The sequence below is a fragment of the Entelurus aequoreus genome, linkage group LG14 (genome assembly GCF_033978785.1).
Source record: "Entelurus aequoreus isolate RoL-2023_Sb linkage group LG14, RoL_Eaeq_v1.1, whole genome shotgun sequence".
Classification (NCBI taxonomy): Eukaryota; Metazoa; Chordata; class Actinopteri; order Syngnathiformes; family Syngnathidae; genus Entelurus; species Entelurus aequoreus.
In genome coordinates this window covers 47,071,608-47,077,607 of record NC_084744.1, presented here as the reverse complement: position 1 = coordinate 47,077,607, position 6,000 = coordinate 47,071,608, and positions in this window count along the sequence as shown.

The following is a 6,000-nucleotide window of genomic DNA, read 5'->3' as shown; positions in this document are numbered from 1 at the left end:
TTACGATTGACTTTACTTTTGTAAAAGTGTATTACATCTTACAATGTATGGTGTTACGGTCTTATTTGTGTACTATTCCTATTCCGTCTTTTACCATTAAATAATTTCGAACTGTTATCTAATCATTTCGGATTTAACTCTAGGAAAGTAAGAACATTATTTTCAGTGCGTTTCTAATGCCTAGTACACTTTATGCTCATCAAATGATGTATTCATTGTTGTAATATTTCAACTCTGTGAAATAAAGAATTCATTAAAACCTTTACAGATACAGTATATAATAACAACAGACACAATTTGGTGCTATTCCAAATTGAGGATTATTGTTTTCAGCCTTGGCGGAGGTCTGTACTTCACTAGTCTGCCATTTGGATTGCAAAGTTAACACGTGGTTCAACCCCACAATGGTACCACCGAGTATGGGAATCATCAAAACAGCGTAAGTGACGAGGAAACCGGACAAAAATAAAACAAAAACTATCCAACCACTTGTTGTGATACAACTAACATCGCTAAAACATCCTCAGAGATGCGTGTGAGTGTGATATTTTTTTTAGATAAGAGTCTAGCAACACCCCAAAAACCTTAGAAAACACCAAAGTGAGCGTGATGCACTTCTGCAGCACCTTAGCGAGAAAACCGGAAAGTATTGACAAGCGCTTCACTTCTTCCACATTGTGTTATGATGCAGCCTTAATCCAGAATGGAATTAATCCATTTTGGTCCTAAAATTCTACAGACAATATACCCCATAAAAACAGTGGAAAATGTATTTTAGAAATGTTTGCAAATGTATTAAAACTGAAAAAACAAGTATTCAGACTCTACTCAATACTTTGTTGATGCACCTCTGGCAGAAATGACAGCCTCAAGTCTTTTTGAATACGATGCCACAATGTGGAATGTGATCAAGTCGATACGAGCTTGTGGCGACGTATTTATAAAAAAAAAAACTTGAGGCCGTAATTGCTGCCAAAGGCTGTGAATACTTATGTACATGTGCTTTTTTTTTGTTTTGATAAATTTGCAATTAAAAAAAATACATATCACATTGTCATGGGGTGTTGTCTTGTGGAATTTTGAGGAGGCAAATGAATTCATTACATTTTGGAATAAGCCTGTAACATAAAATGTGCAAAAAGTGGAAGCACTATAAATACTTTTTGGATGCACTGCATTAGGGAGCCCCGAAAAAGACGGCAGACGAACAGTCCTTTGCAAAAGTGGCAAAAAAGAGGCCCACTAGCAGACTAACACACACCTGGTTGTGGGCCGCCTATCACCAGAGGGCAACTGGGATGCTGGCATTGTGTGAGGTTACCTTTCGACTGGGTTAGCACTGCTAGTGTGTGTTCACCGGGACAATTTTGAGTCACTAGAAGTCAGCCTTTGATTCAGAGAGGTAATCGTAACACGTACTGTACAGCACAACACACAACAACAGCGGCGACGACAACAACAACAAAAAGTGTGTGCGTGGTGGTGAGACACTACTTATGACGTTGTCTCACGGCCGCACGTGTCACCAGATAATTCTACATTCTACATTTTTTTTGACACCGTATTCAAGAGTCAGTGTGTTTTTGCAGCTCTGCGTGGGTTTTTCTTGATATTTGAAAAAAAACCAAAAAAAACTAACAAAACAATCCCCAACAAGGAATTAGAGAGTAAAACTTGTGGTGTGTTATAAAATTCCTTATTCACAGACAAATCTTTTTTTTCTTTCTTTTTTTTTTCCCCTCAGAGAGGTACAGTTTGGAAAAAGTAAACATAACATACAAAGTTTGGAATTTTGTGTTTGCTAGATATTTGAATCAATGCTTCTTGCTTTGGTTATACAATTGGGGCAGTATTATTCATGGCCCAATCGGTAAGGAACATGCTTTTGTGGGCTAGGCAGCACATTTATGCCACACTGTAAAAAAAAAAAAAAAAAAAGTTGAGAAAACACAAATTTTCAAGGCAACATGGTTTTTGCGTTTTCTCAACTTTTGACTACTACTGTTGACTTAACTAAGATTTTCAAGCTGAGATAAGAGTTATGTCATATGTCTCATGTCATATGTCACATAACTCTTATCTCAACAAGAATTATATTGTATGTCTCATATGTCATATGTCACATAACTCTTATCTCAACAAGAATTATATCATATGTCATATGTCACATAACTCTTATCTCAACTTGTAAATCTTAGTTAAGTCAACAATAGTAGTCAAAAGTTGAGAAGACGCAAAAATCTTGTTGCATCATGTTGCCTTGAAAATTTGCGTTTTCTCAATTATTTTTTTTTTACAGTGCATGTTTGAGGCCAAACCACTAAATCTGATGTTGCTATGGACTCCTAGTTGACAGCAGGGAGTCTCAACTGGTAGGTCGGGAGCCACAAGTGGGCTGCAAACAGGGTGATTTTTTTTCCCCGCACTTTAAACCCTGCGGTTTATAAAACGGTGCGGCTAGTTTATGGGTATTTCTTCGATCACGACCATAATGTTTTGCATTCAACAAATAGTTTTCACAATACCCCGACCAAGACACCGAAAAGGTGTGTTATTGTTTGTGCTATAGCGCCATCTTTTGCACGAGTACAGTCACTGCAGTTGCTGCTGGTTGACAATGTACTTCCTGTCTCGTGCCTTGAACCGGAAATAAAACCGTCTATAGTGTTTCTGTTCGAAATTATTCTTTTAGCGTTTGTAAATAAGTTTTACAACACAACTAAAACAATTCATACTTACTAAACCGTCCCATGTGTGACGTCTGTAGGTGTGTTTTCATGCTAGCTAGCATTGTTTGCATTAGCAAATATGCTAACACGTTTACAGGCGTATGTGTTAGTACTTTTAAATTACAATGCCATTCTTTTTGTATTGTTTCAAATAACTGTTATTTTATTGTCACTTCGAAATAAAAGGTGCTTTAACGGCGCTAGTTGCAGGAGAAAGGTTGCAATGAATCCAGCAGAGGGTGCTGTCTCACAAGTCAATTCCCTATGTAAGAACTGTAAATCTCATTTAACACTTAACTTTGTGAGTTTTTTTGCCCGGTCTGACATCAATAAAACTGGGTAACAACTTGGTGACCAGCATGGAGAAATGAGAGTCCCAGGTTGAGATCAGTTGTGAAAACATGGTTTGGAGGTTCCATTACACCCAGATATGGGGTAGCAACCTCGGAAGTGGAACCTGAACATAAGTTGGGGGCGTTGAAAGTCGTATCGTAGGATTAAAGTGTGAAAAACCCGGAGAAGATAGAGTAGCACTTGTTGGTGGACGCATGCTGCGGGGTGGCATGAGTAGAGAGGTAGCAAGAAGACATTCTGTTTTCACCGTCTGGAAGTAAATCCTATTCCCTATTCTCTTAGGTAACGACGTTCGCCCCACAGAGTGGTGTTCATTAAAGACCAGCCCCAGTATTTGCGAGTAGAAAGAATAGCGTCCTGACCTCAGAACGCATGCTGTTTGTGCTAACACGACCAATAGTCCCTCCGCACCGGCTCCTGGTTTAGGTGTGGAACGCCATCCCACAACAGTGTGTGACTGTGTATGTTTTTTTTCCCACACAGAATAAAAAATGTGCGCCAAGTTTCTTTCTGGTTATTGATGAAACTTTGACCAATGAGTCCTCCAAAGAACACTAAAGAAGCAATAGCAAGATCAGAATAATCCGTTTTGCTTATTTCACATGTGCACAACGTAGTGCACGTCCCACAATGCATGTTTCTTATTACTGACCCATCATTTAAAGGGGAGCTGTACTTTTTTGGGGGGAATTTTATCCATCATTTAAAATCCCTATGTGAGACAAAAACACACATTTTTCTTCTTTAATGCATTCTTCTAAGTCAATAAATATATCAAGTTTTGAGGCATAGTTTGTGCCCATAAAACCAAAAAAAAAACATCCAAATATCGACAGCAATACTCAATTTGCATCTCGATGATTGAATATTAACCAAGTAATAGCGGTTGTTATTATAAGCCCTAATGTAATGTTGGCGGTGCATTGATCACAGAGATCTAACTAACCCCCCCATTGTTTACCTTTATCTCACCTTTTTTGTAAGGGGCGCCGGAAGTTGGCAGACCCGTCAGCGATCCTGTTCTGTCTCCCTGTAATGTTTGATTAATTAAATTAAAGATTAAAGTACCAATGATTGTCACACACACACTTAGATGTGGTGAAATTTGTCCTCTGCATTTGTCCCATCCCCTTGGGGAGCAGTGGGCAGCAGCGGTGCCGCGCCCGGGAATCATTTTGGTGATTTAACCCCCAACTCCAACCCTTTGTTGCTGAGTGCCAAGCAGGGAGGTTATGGGTCCCATTTTTATAGTCTTTGGTATGACTCGGCTGGGATTTGAACTCCAACCTACCGATCTCAGTCCTGTTCTGTCTCCCTGTAATGTTCGATCCTGTTCTGTCTCCCTGTAATGTTCGATCCTGTTCTGTCTACCTGTAATGTTCGATCCTGTTCTGTCTACCTGTAATGTTCGATCCTGTTCTGTCTCCCTGTAATGTTCGAACCTGTTCTGTCTCCCTGTAGTGTTTGATCCTGTTCTGTCTCCCTGTAATGTTTGTCTGATCTTGAATGGGATTGTGCTGAAAATTTGAATAAAGTATTTCTGATTCTGATTCTGATTCTAGTTTATGCTGCTATTGACACACTGAGCCGCTGCATCACCGCTGAGCTGGTGAGAGTTTATTCTAGATTATAAATCCTGCCTCTCACCTCGATAGTAATATTCACAGCCTTTTTTAAATACGATGCCACATCTTTTTTTTTTGAGAATTATGATCAATTCTTCATTTAAACGGGAAAATATGAACATCCCATCAGTCGGCATTCTGATCAGAGCAGACGTTGTACAGTAAGTGTTGGTTTTATTATGTTCGTAGTTTGTATTTCTTGTTTCGCACTTAGCAATACGGCTAGATGATGCCTAGTGTCAGAATAATTGTATCTAAGTTATCACAAAACTTTGTGTTGCCATGAGTTCCCGGCGAGAGGACAAAAGCTGTCTTTGATCCTACCAAGCAAAAGGCTTGTAAAACTCCACTGTGTAGGATGGGAAGCGACATGAAGGTGTCGGTTTCTTTGATGTATTGTAATCCACAGGAAGATTTTGTCTTGACCCGAGATCTACAAAGCGGAGAGGAAGCAGGACCAGACTCCCCTCCAGGCACCTTTTCTTTGAACTGTTTTGTGACCAAAGGCAGCGGCTGTTTACGACCCCCTTCCTTTAGAAACAGCTGTCGCCATGTAATCAGGGAAAGTCCAAATAAAAGAGGAGGCGTACAATCTTTCGTCAGAGCGTGGTGGGACACTGTACAAGGGTACAGGTGTACGTGCGCTCCTCATTGAGCCAAATTTAATTCTGTCTCTGTTTGATTCCTTGCTTCTTTGTTTAATATATGTCATCAGTGTTTGAACCTGACATCTGGTTTTTCACTAAAGTGTTTACAAAGTACAAAGAAGAAGAACCACGATCAACACCATTCTGAATTTATTGATAATCCTTTTTAACTCACCATGACATAAAACGTACTTCACTAATTATTATTTATGTTTTAATGTTGTTACCTATAGAGTACATTGTGTTAGCAACTGCTATGTAATGGATTAAATAAGCTCCGCTTCTTCCTACTCCTTTTCGAACAGGTTGAAAAGAGAAACTGGAAATTGCGATGTATCATGTTGTAATTGTATGCATGTTGAAATAAACTCCCAACTCAAAGCTGGATCTGTTTATCACTCAGCCTCTAAAACGTGTAGCTCATCCTCCTTATATTCAGGCTCAAAAATACACGGTTCTGGATCATCAATTGTCCCAAAGTAGCCGTTGTTGTCTGTCATGACTAGTAGTAGTATTGTATTGTTGGAAGGAAATAGTGAATGTTTTGATGCGTGTGTGAAATTAATACACTGCTGTATGCTTAAAATGACAAAAATACGTCAATATTACATGTTGCCTGTTACTTCATTTCATATTACATTACAT